Genomic DNA, 12631 nt, shown 5'->3' with positions numbered 1-12631 from the left:
CTCAAACATATTGTAACAAAGCATCATAAACGAAATTGAAGGTGCAGGAAACTAAAGAAAAGAAGGAAGAAGAACGAAGAACGGAGAAGCAGATGGAGGCGCGATGTCTTCCTCCAGCGGCGGCTCCTTCTTCTGATGCGGCGGCCTCCTCTAGGGTTCCAGCCGAAATCCCTCTCTCTCTCTCTCTCTAAGTTGTCTAAGTTTCGGTCTCTATTCGTCTCTGCCTCTTTAGAATGACCTAAAGAGGGTATTTATAGCTTCTGGGATGGTCCTGGACACTTAGGGCTTCAAAAATAACGAAAGGAATTGATCTGGGCTTTAATTAAGTCGTCAGGAAAGTGAACGACCAAAGTCCGCGGTCGCGGTGGCTCTACCCGCGGGAAATTGGGTGTTGGCCGCGGTCCCGGCACCTGCTCTCTTCCGGAACTGCATTTTCTATCATTTTTGCATCGGGAGTATCTGAAGATCTAACCGTTGGATTGTCTCCAAACCAAGTGCATTAGAAAGCTGGTTGGATCCTCTCTGTTGTCTTCAAATTTGGGGGTGATCACACGGTGAGAAGGTCTTCATCTCTTCTCATACTTCTGACGGTCTGCATTTATCCAAAATTGCTCATTTGTTCCAAATTGCATATCTTTTGCCCAAGTTTCCTGTAAAGTCTTTTGAAACTCTAAAACAATGAAAAAACTTTAAAAAAATTTGAAAACAGAGTTAAAACACCTGCATAAGATACAATTATGATCCATAAAAGTGGTCAAAATACGGTGTTATCAGAAGCCTCCCTCCTTAGCACTTTGTATAGAGGAGCTGTTCCTAAGATCAGGATTCAGTTGGACACAGCATCAAATGGAAATTTCTTGGCAAAAGAAATCAATGCAGCTATGGAACTTGTTGAGAACTTAGCCATGAGCCAAGACACTTATGGGGAAGATTATGATAGAAGCTATAGAGGAGAAGATTCTGGTAGACACCAAGGGCTGGAAGAGAAGTTTAAAGTGTTGAATATAAAGCTTGACAAAGCCCTAGCTGCCATTCAAAAGCCTATACACTATGTGGGTGAGGAGAAGAGATGCTTCACAAATATCAATGAAGAGGGTCTCACTCAAGAGGAGTTGCACTTCATTGGGAATCAAAACAAGTTCAATGGTTACAACAACTTCAACAACCACCAGAACTTGTCCTATAGGAGCAACAATGTGGCCAACCCCCAAGACGAAATATACCCTCCTCAAAGCTTTGTTCAACAGAATCAGTACCAAGGTAACTCCCAAGGTCAACAGGGCTTTCAGCTACCAGCGGTTCAGAATCAAGGGAATAGCTTCACAAATCAAGTCAGCCTACAGCCAAAGGCTCCACCTCCTGGTTTTGGCCCACCACCTGTTCAACAAAGTCCTGATTTCAATGTTCTTCTCCAACATCTCTTACTAGGACAACAAAAGATGGTATCTGACCTAGAAACACTGGGCGCTGAACTAAAGTCTATTAAAAAGAACAAGGGTATTTGCACTTCTGAACCACAAGTCTCTCTTCCTGGTAAAGCTCTTCAAAACTCAAAAGATTATTGCAATGCCATCTACTCCAATGATGACCATTCAGCTGCTGTGCAAGAGATTGAAGACCTCCTTTATGGTCAAGTTTGTACTGAGAATGCACACACTCAAGTGGATGAGGACACCATTATAGATGATTTCATGGACTTATTACATGAACTCAATGAGGACATTGAGAGAAAAAGTGTGGGGGCAGCCGGTTCAGTTCTTTTTGATCAGCAAGGGAGTGATTCAGTGTCTATTGAAACAAAGGAGCTGCCAACTGGTCAAGCAAAGCTAACAGATTGTGCCTCCACCTCTGAATCAACTCAGATGAAGCCCACCTCCCTCCCAAAGCTAGGCAACCCAGGGAAGTTCACCATCTCTTGCACTCTTGGAAACTTTAGAGTTGAGAATGCTTTGTGTGATTCAGGCTCAAGTGTGAGTATAATGTCTAAAGATATGATGGAGAAGCTAAAGGTCAAGTCTATAACGTCCTACCCCTCTTCCATCACCTTTGGTGATTCCTACTCCAAGAAACCATATGGATTTTTAGAAGACTACCCACTTCAAGTTGGGGAATGTGTGATCCCCACTGATTTTGTCATCATGAAGATGAAGAAGACCAAAGAGCTCCCCCTATTTCTTGGAACTGCATTTCTCAACACCACTTGTGCAATGATTGACTTTGATACTCAAAGAGTGGTGCTTACAAAGGTGGATAAGGATGCCTTTTACCCTGTTACCTTTAGCTGAATTTTGTGGATCAGTTGTTCAAGAGATAGAACCCCCTAAGGTACTTGAGATGAAGTATGTAGGAAGTGCTGAGATTCTAGGTGGATCCCAATCTTTCTCAGCTGTGGAAATGGAAAAAGAACCTCACACCAACTCTGTTTACAAGGATGGGACTGAACAGCCATTGATCAGAGAAGAAGACATCTTGCTCTCATGGTCTCCTACACTTAGTGATCTAAGGATGATCAACACCAAAAGTGATGGCTCAGCATCAGAAGACAAGAGTATTAAACCTGATCTTTCTTCTCAAGACTTTGATCTTACTCCTTGGGTTGATGATGATGGTTCTCTGAAGTATAAGCTGGATTGCAATGGGAAGCCAGGTCTGTTTGCTGAAGTGAGGGCATGTCTCACAAGGGCCATCTTTGATAAAGACCCAGATGGTATTCAAGAGCTGGTGGACAAAGGTCTCAAGGTGGGATCTCAAGGACAAGGGTCTAATGGTTCCCAAAGGCAACAAACCAACTCAGCTTTCTTGCTCAGGACCATTGAAGTGCTGAAGAGCATCAGTGCTCAACCTCACCCCAGCTGAAAACAGGTTTTTCAAAGTCAAACTTAATGACTTTAAACAAAGTGCTCTTGGGAGACACCCCAAGCTTATCCTTGTATATAATCTTTTTATTTTTTTCTCTCATTTCTTTTTATGTTTTAGGATCTTTTGATGGGTTTTGTGAGTTTGTCTCAGGTTCTAGGTGATTTTTGGAGGACATAGCTCAGTGATGAATGGAATGGAGCATGTGAAAGGGCTTAGAGAAGTGTCTAAGGTTTGAAAAGCTTGGAGGGTGCCTGAGTGCTACCTAGATGTGCGGCTTGGTGCAAGAAGAGCCCAGGTCGCAGCCCAACTCGCAATTTACTCCGGCCTGGGTGTGCTACCTGGTGTAAGAAGACCAAGGCGCACAAAACCATGAAGAGGCCCGAAGTGTTTAAGTCCCAAATACTGCGATTTGAGAGTGCGGGTCAGAAGAGAGGAAGCTAGGCCGCACGTCCATTCGCAAATTACTCCGGGTTGGGCATGCTGGCTGAGAGCAAGGAGACCAGGCCGCACCAAAAAGAAGAAAGGCCGAGGTATCTATGTCCCAAAGTCTGCGAGTTGGTCCAAGACAAGTCCATGCCGCACAAGGGAGTTCAGGCCTAGCCAAACCCATCTCCAGTGGTGTCTGGCCTCATCTGGTGCAGATACTCACTCCCCTTTTGCACAAGAACCACACCAGGTATCACTCCAAACACTTGTAAATGAGCATTTAGCATTTTTCTTTATCTTTTGCATTTCATGTTTGATTTTTCCTCTTTCTCATGCTTTTATAACACAAGGGACTGTGTTATCTAAGTGTGGGGGAGGGGTTTTGTGTTTACTAATCATTTTTATTCTGCTCTTATTTTCCTTTTCACTTTGAGTCTCATTTTGCATTCATCTAAGTGCATATAAAAACCAAAAAATGGAAAAATCTGAAACATTTTCACAAAAAAATGCTCATGTAGTTGCATTCACATTTTAGGTTGAGTCTAGTTTGCATTTTCATATAGGTTGCATCATATGCAAATGGGAGTAATGATAGGTTCTTTCCTTGAGAGTACATCACTTTGAGAATTTGGATTAAATATGCTTGTGAAATGACTTCTGTGCTTGCAAGGCTTGAAATGGTTTGAATCTGAGAAGCAAGTTTGAATTGAACTCAACTCTAATAAGTGAAAATCTTGAACTTGACTTGAAATTATCTTGTGATGCATTGTTTAAATAAGTTTGTGGATACTAATATACATATTTGAGCTAGAATCCTGTTTTTACCACCCTCTTCCTTAGCTCAAATAGCTGAGTCCACATCTGGATCAGTTTTCCTCACCCTGAACCCATCCTTCTTTCAAGCCAAATGTTTGTGTGTGATTGAAAGGCCACCTTGGATCAAACTTAGCAGAAAGTGTTAGGTTTAGAGCGACAAGGGCAAGTCTCATTGAGTGTTAAGTTCCATCATCAAGGAGCTGAGAGATTTGGTGAGAACTAAGTGTGGGGGAATACTTGTTGGTGAGTGGAAAGGAGAGATGAGTGGAAATAAAAGGAAAATGGTGAGAACTAGGGGATAGAAAAAGAAAAGAAATCAGTCTTGGAGTTTTGAGTCAAAGAAAGTGAGCTCTAGTGTTTTGAAAAGAAAAAGTCTAGCCTCTAAGTGAAAAGAAAAGAAAAGAAGCCCAAGAGCTCAAATGTTTTAAAAAGAAAGAAAAAGAGGCTAGAAGTTACAAAAGAAAGTGAAAAGGAGCTATGTAAAGTTTGAACTCCAAGACTTGAGTGTGAAAATGATAAGTGAGTCCCCTAGTGAGAGGAAAATGAGTGTGGAAAGTGAGGTTCTTGAGAGGTTGAGCAAGTGAGAAAGCTTTGAGTAGAGTGTGGGGTGGGATGAGTCTTTGCCCTTGTATGCATAGGTTGCTTTTTACCTTTAGCATTCTGCCAAAGTTTGATCATTCATAGAGAGATCCCCTTGCTGCATTGAACCCACTCAGTCGCTGATGAGACCATTTTAGTCTCATTACCTCACCCTAGCCAAACTTTGCTTGTTTGAACATTGCATCATTTTATCCACTTGGTAAAGAGCTTAATGAATGTCAAAGAGTTGAGGAATAAGAGAACTTGTGGAGATTACTGTTGAGTTGATACATCAGAGTATGGTCTTGCATTGCATATTGAGCATGAACTTGAATTCTCTTAGTGGTCACTTTTCTCTTTCAAAGGAAAAATGAGCTCCCAATGCTTTCAACCTCTCTATCTCATTTGTTCTTTTTGCTTGAGGACAAGCAAAGGATAAGTGTGGGGGAGTTGATATATTCATAAATTACATCTTTTAGTGTACATATTTTAGTCCAAATTATGTCTTATCTCATGCATTTTAGGTCTTTAGGCATTGTTTTAGGACTTAGGAGATTGCATTAGGTCCAAGAGAGTTTTGCATGGTTTGGAGTGTTAAACAGGTGCTTTTGGAGCCTATTTGGAGTGGAGGATGTGATTGAGATGAAAAAATGGAGTTGAAATGATCAAAAATGGTGAAAAGGAGCAATTTGGGTTTCTCGGCAAAATGATGTACTGATGGCCCAAGATTCTCGGCCAAAATCCTTCCCACGGGTAGCTTTCTCGTCCAAAAACAATTACCGCGGTCAAGTCTCTCGGCCAAAATTCCCGGGTGCAGCTACATTTCGGAAATCGCGTCACCGGAAGATCTTGCCGGCCGATTCAGCTTATAGAGTCTTCAGCAAAGTTGGAGATACTTGAGTCGCGAACCCAGGAGAGGTTGAATCAAGGCATTTAGAGCACTGAGCTGAAAGATACAGTCATCGGAAGACAGACCTCTCTCGCATCCATTCCGGAGCAATCCGATACTCTTGAATGATCTCCTGTCCGGGGAACCTTCCCGTCCGATTCAGTTGTCAGGTGCTTCATAAAAGTTGGAAAGGTTTGGATCACGGTTCCAGAGCAAGTACAATCATGGAATTCGGACACGTGAGCAGAGAGTTAAGCTCGTCGGAAGGTACGCCTGTCTCGCTGCCGTTTTGGACCGACCCGATGAGCTCCGAAGAATGCGAAGGACGGTGCACTTCCAGACCGATTCAGTTTCCGGGGCCTTTATGAGACTCCGAGACATTTGAGTCTTCTTTCCAGAACGTCCGAGATCATTCAATTCGGAGCTATGAGCAGGAAGATACGGTCTCCGGAATGGACACATGTCTAGACGCCTCTCTCTGATCGTGTAAATGCACTGCAAATATGAGCCCTCCAGGAAGCCTTCCAATTCCCAAGCACCGAATCTTCCTTTACCAAAGTTGAAGATATATGAGTCCTCTGTCCTCTGCAACCGTAATCACTCAATTCGTACAAGTATCTTAGAAGTTACACACTCAGGAATGCGAAGTGGTCCAAGCTGCTCTGAATGCTGCGAGAAAGCCTTGCGACTTGGTTAACTCGCAGGCCTGAAGACGAATGCCTGGAAATTGATGCTGCGAGTTGAGAAGTGCGGGTAAGCTATCAATGGATGAGGTCTGAGGCTCCCGAGCAGGAAAATTGCTAAGTCCACAATACTGCGACTTGGGTATGCTACCTAGGAGACACTGGAACCAAGCCGCATGATCATTCGCAATATACTCCGACTTGAGCCTGCGACCTGGGACTAGGGATGACCAAGTCGCACATGTACATTCCCCAGAAACCGTCTTGGTCATGCGAGTTGAAGAAGAAGAAGATTAAGCCGCAGCAAGACTCGCAAAACACTCCTACTTGGGCGTGCGACTAAGACAAAGCGATTTAAGTCTCACAAGACAAGTTCTTCATCTACTGCGACTTGGGCATGCTACCTGGGAGACACTGGAACCAAGCCGCAGGATTTCCACTTTACCCACTAAAGCCGGGTCAGGACCCGGTTTGTTCCGGGTTGACCCGGTTCATTAGCACTTAGTATATATAGCTTTTTGGAGAAAAACCCTAGACATGTTATCTTCTAGTTAGTTTTCTCTCTAGTTTTCTTTCCTTTTTAGTGTAAAAAAGTTTTTGATTAAGAGATATCTCAAGGATTTAATCAATCTAAGTCTGTTTCTTATCAACTCATCATCTCATTTCTACTTCTAATCATGATTAACATCATCTCTTGCAAAAGATTAGATGTGTTCTTCATGATTATTGAGTAGTCATCTTTTTAAACTTCTAGGTGTGTAGATTAGGGTGCTTAGATGTTTGATTTGTGATGTTTAGGGTTTAGATTCTCATTTCATTTCCTTAGTTAGCTGCTCCTAATGCCAGATTTCCTTGGGAAAGTGAAATCTGGGTTCATAGGCATTTCATGCACCAAAAGTGTTTGATGAAATGCCTGAAAGAGCTAACTTAAGGGTTTATTTTTTAAATGCCATGGGAATGTTTGTTTTAAGCATAAATGACATATTAGAACTGTCTCTTAATGCTCATTAGTTCATATTTCACAAATGGGAATTTGGTTTGAAAGTGGATTAGTGTAGAGATTAATGCCTTCATGAGAGGATTAGTCTAGATTAGAGTTCTAAGTTAAAATGTTTGAGATCATGTGATTGCTTGTTATGTCTTTCTGTATAAGATTCAGTCTTCTTGGTTGAGAGATTGTTTGGTCACTTATTAGGCTTGATGCATTATGCTTGTTGATTGCTTGATTATATCTAATGGTTGTTAGACTTGATTAAGTGATTAGCAAAGGGATTATTGTCATGGGAATGAATTAATCTGATTAAGAAGCCTAGACTAAAGAGTAGCAAGTGTTGCATTATGTTCTTAGCATCATGAATCAATATCTAAAGCACCCTAATCAATGATCACATCTAGAGGTTTATCTTTCACCATTTGCTTTATCATCATTTTGTTTGCTTGCTTGTTTAGTAGTTCATTAATCATTGCTTGTTTGTTTCTTATTTATGCTTTCTTGTTGTTGGTTTCACCAAACTCATCTTTTATTCAGCTTGACTTAAGAACTTGTCACATAAACTAGTGCCTAACTACAACACATATGGATTGACACCCCTTATACTACTTTGATAAGGGGATTGATAACCCATCTAAGACCTAAAAATCTTAGTTATCAATTATGTCTAGCTCATCAATCAACCAAATTTTGCCATCCAAAGTAGGTTTATCGAAACTTTTGTTCATGTCAAACTTCATAACTAAACCAACTAGATGAAGGTCGACTTTTCCTTCAAGAACATTGATTATGGCTCCGGCTGTAGATAGGAATGGTCGTCCAAGAATAAGGGGATCCTTAGGTTCTCTTTCTAGTTCCAGAACTACGAAATCGGTTGGTATGGAACATTTTTCGATCTCTACGGGAACATCTATTAAGATACCTACGGCTTGTCTAACAGAACGATCAGCTAATACTAAAGAAATTTTAGTGGGCTGGAAAGTGTGGTGTCCTAAACGTTTTGCTACTGAAAGAGGCATCATGTTTATGCTAGATCCTAAATCATAGAGAGCACGCTCAAAAGCTACATCATTGATGGTGCATGAAAGTACAAAGCTTCCAGGATCGTTTTTCTTTACAGGGATTCGGCTTTGCAGAATAGAACTACATTCATGAGTTATCATTATAACGCCTTCTTCAAGAGTTAAAGAATTTGTTAGAATACCCTTCATGTATTTTCTTAAAGCGGGAATCATAGCACAAGCTTCTACGAAAGGTAATCTCACATTTAGTTGATCGATTAGTTCTTTCAGCTTAGTTTTTCTTTTTCCTTCTTCGAGGCTCTTAAGGGTCTAGGAAATGGAGGTTTAGGTTTATAGACACGAGTTGGTGGAGGTGGAATCGGGTCTTCTCCAAGGATTTCCCGGGATGTATCTTCTCTTACTTCTTCTCCATCCTTCTCTCCTACCACTTATTTTTTAACATCTTCAGCCGTGATTCTTTCTCTTTCATTTTCCTTTTCCTTACCCTTTTCCTCATCTTCGGGATGTTTAGGAAATCCAGGCTCTTTGTAAGCTAATCCACTCCTAAGTGTGATAGCTTTCACATGATCGGAGGGATCTGCTTCGCTTGAGCTTTCAAAAGTTTTTTCACTTGGCTCCTCCTCATAATTATCTATGTTTTTAGAATTAGTTTTGATCATCAGGCTGAAGAGTGTGGAAATTTTTCCATTAAAATCTTCTTGCATCGTTTTTAGTTCAGATCTAAGATCAGTAATTTCTTCAGATCTAGATTTTTCAAGCTCTATAATTCTTTTGTTTATATTTTCAGCTTCAAAAGAGGGAAAACTAGGATAGCGATTATAATCAGATTGAACAGCCCAGATTGGTTCGGAAGATGGTTTCCAGACAAGTTCAGAAGACGGTTTCCCACGGTCAGGTTGAACACGACCGCAGTGAAACAGGTCTTGCCTGTGGTCAGAACAGCTACGACCCGCGGTGACAGCTTTGTTTGCCGCGGTTCGAATGAATGGACCCGCGGTGATCAGAAACGAATGGAAAATCTTGAATTTGATAGACTTCTGCAGTGTTCACCATCTCTTGATCACAAGAATCCATTGGGTTGTCCCAACCATCAAAGTTACACGTATTGTGTGCCTTGTTTGGTTGTTGCAATCCAAGTTGACTCATTATGTGATGGAGACACTTCATGAATTCTGAAATCTCTTCTTTCTTCTCAGAAAGTGCAGAATTGTCAAAGGTTGCTTGATTACGGATGCTGTTTGCGAAATTGTTGATAAAGACATGAGCATCTTCTACAGATCTAGTTGAGAAGTCTCCATTACTTGTTGTGTCGAAAGAGTGTCGTAACTCTGGAGTAATACCGCGATAGAAGAACCCATTAGGTATTCGTCGGTATATCCGTGATGTGGACAATCTCTTTTGTATTCCCTAAATCTTTCCCAAGTATCTAAAAGATCTTCATCTTCTTTTTGTTTAAAAGTTCTTATCTTGTTCCTTCAGAGATTTGAACGATTTCTAGTGTAAAAACGATTTAGGAAAGCTTTTCTACACGCTGCCCACGATTTTAGTGAAGCAGGTTCTAAAGATTTTAGCCACTTGCTCGCCTTGTCTCTCAAAGAGAATGGGAACAGACTACACTTGTGGTAATCCCCATTTGCTGTAATGGTTGCACATAATTCTTCGAACGTCTCGATATGGTCTATCGGGTGTTCAAATGAATAACCATAAAATTGATTTTGTTAAACTAGGTGGATATAGGGTACCTTGATTTTGGTTTTGCCATCCTCTGGTAAGGCTGGTTGAATAGCTCTTCGATCTCCCAAGAATTTCTCGAGTGAATCGAAACTTCCAATCAGTTCATCATCATCTTCATGTTTTTCGATCCGATTAGCTCATTGTCATCATAGATCGGTTCTTCAAACTCATCATCAATCAGGTCATCGTCGCTTGGATCACCATCCACACGATATGGTGGATCACCAAGAGTTCCGGGAACATGTTCCCTGTCTCTCATTGTAGAGAAACCTAAAAAATGCAAAAGAAAAAGTAAAAGTAAACAAGTGTTCTAATGGATTTAAGCTGGGATTCGCAACAAAACAAATCAAAGTCCCCGGCAACGGCCCCTAAAACTTGATGCGAGCAAAAGCGGGGTTTGTTGTTTTTGTTTTACTAAGTTTCAGGTTTTAAATTTATAACCCCTAAATGTCTGCAAGTGCACAGATGTGCGCTGTAGTACTTAGGGTATCGATCCACAGAGACTTAGTTTTTTCAGTACGAATTCACGGCAATGCTTAAATCAGACTAGAACTAAACAGGTTTGGGTTTTTGGTTGTCACTAAATCTAAACTAGAAAGCTAAACAAGTAAAAGCAAACGAAAGCAAGTAATAAGCGATTAAACAAAAGCGAATTGAAGCAGGTAATAAGCGAATGAAAAGTAAGGCCGTAAACAATGAAAAACAAACGTTGGGGCTCAAGGGTTTTCGCAGGGATTCATGGACTAAGCTATGTCGATTTTAAACAAGTGATAAAGGTAATCAACTACGTATGTTCTGGAACTCGAGGCACGGAAGTATGAATAGCCTACTTCTGACGGTCTGCATTTATCTCAAATTGCTCATTTATTTCAAATTGCATATCTTTTGCCTAAAATTCCTGAAAAGTCTTTTGAAATTCTAAAACATTGAAAACACTTTAAAAACCATTAAAAACAGAGTTAAAACACCTGCATAAGACATTATTATGATCCATAAAAGTGGTCAAAATACGGTGTTATCAGCAAGGTAAGTACATCTAAACACTTCAAATTTCTATTTCCTTATCCATCCTTTCTTAGATTTTATCACACTGAGACCTGCGATTTCATTGGAATGATTCAACAAAAGGAGAAAACTCAGTTTGCCTTGAAAAACTTCAAAATCTTGGTACAATTTCTTCCCTTAGACTCTCTCTCTTAAAAAAAAAGAGAAAAAAATCAAAAATAAAATTAAAGAAAAGAAAAAAATAAGAAAGGAAATAAAATAAAAACCTTTTAAGAGAGTTTAGGAAGATCTAAGTCTGGGGGAACAACTGTTTACAACCAAGGAGGAAAGACTATGCAACAACATTTGGCAAGGAGAAGTGACTGAAAATTGCGGACATCAACAAGTCCACTCTCTCTTGCGGTTTTGCATAATATCTTGCATCCTCCAGATCTTCAGGTAACCCGATACACTTTAACTCCACCACTTAAATAGCCCTTAATTACGAAACGCGGTCTACCTTGAATGATGTCTTTAATGAGAATTCACTATGCACTTAATGAATGTAAAGAGCTAGTTTACTGGAAGTTAGATCTAAGTGTGTAGATTTTCGCATGATGGATCAACGACTAGTTATGTTTGTATTTTGGTGATAATTTTCTAGACTAGATCCAAATATATGTTTTACGATAGTTTATGGTTTAAAAGGACGGTCACTGAGATATTGTTTAGTTCCTACGGATTTTTAAAGATTCTTTCTTGGCTTGATCTATGTTTTGTTTGAGGACAAACAAAGGTTTAAGTCAGGGGGAGTTGATAACACCGGATTTTGACTATTTTTATGGATCATTTTAATATCTTATGCAGGTGTTTTAACTCTGTTTTCAATAGTTTTTAAGTGATTTCTATGTTTTAGAGTTTTAAAAGACTTTTCAGGAAACTTGGACTAAAGATGTGCAATTTGGAACAAATAAGCAATTTTGGATAAATGCCGACCGACAGAAGTATGGCACTCGATGAAAACCTTCTCACCGTCTGATCATCCTCAAATTTGAGACGACATAGAGGAGACAACCAGCTTTCTAATGTAATTGGTTTGGAGACAATTCAACGGTTAGAGCTTTAGATATTCCCGATGCACTAAAGACAGAAAATGCAGTCTCAAAGGAGAACAAAGGAGAACAGCCGCTGTCGCGGCCAGACCATGATTCCCCGCGGTCAGGACAACCACGACCGCGGCCAGACATCGTTGATGTTTGAAAGTGACCTAATTCAAGCCCAAGTTCAGCCCACTACTTATTCTTCAAACCCTAGACGTCTCCAACAAATTAGAAGGCTATATATACTCATTTTAGGTCATTCTAATGACCAAGTCGTGGAGAGAGAGCAAAAGAGAGCCGCCCACTTCAGTGTTGCCGTCTTCGGGAGAAGAAGGAGTCGCCGAAGGAGCCATCACCGATCTCCATCTTCATCCTTTTTCTTCGTTCTTTACCTTTCTCTTATTTAATTTCCAGCGAACTACAATACTTCTGTGATGTTCTTATACACTATGATTGAGTAATTCCCTTGTTGGGTTTTAAGGTATTTTCAACGGGAATTCATGGATTGATATCTGGTTTGTTAGATTAGGGTTTATCGTTAGATTTCT

At 40.4% G+C, this 12631-nt stretch overlaps 1 non-coding gene and 1 pseudogene across 1 annotated transcript; one reads left to right on the top strand and one right to left on the bottom strand.

Moving 5' to 3' along the window:
* Window positions 1–12631, bottom strand: part of LOC112085499 — a 163244-nt pseudogene that overhangs the window by 78696 nt on the left and 71917 nt on the right.
* Window positions 9640–9747, top strand: LOC112085852. Its single transcript, XR_002899139.1, has one exon. It is a non-coding gene; the product is annotated as a small nucleolar RNA R71 (small nucleolar RNA).

The sequence above is a fragment of the Eutrema salsugineum genome, unplaced genomic scaffold (genome assembly GCF_000478725.1).
Source record: "Eutrema salsugineum unplaced genomic scaffold, Eutsalg1_0 scaffold_3, whole genome shotgun sequence".
NCBI classification, from domain to species: Eukaryota; Viridiplantae; Streptophyta; class Magnoliopsida; order Brassicales; family Brassicaceae; genus Eutrema; species Eutrema salsugineum.
The sequence above is the reverse complement of the archived record's forward strand: the minus strand, read 5'-3'. Positions and strand labels throughout refer to the sequence as shown.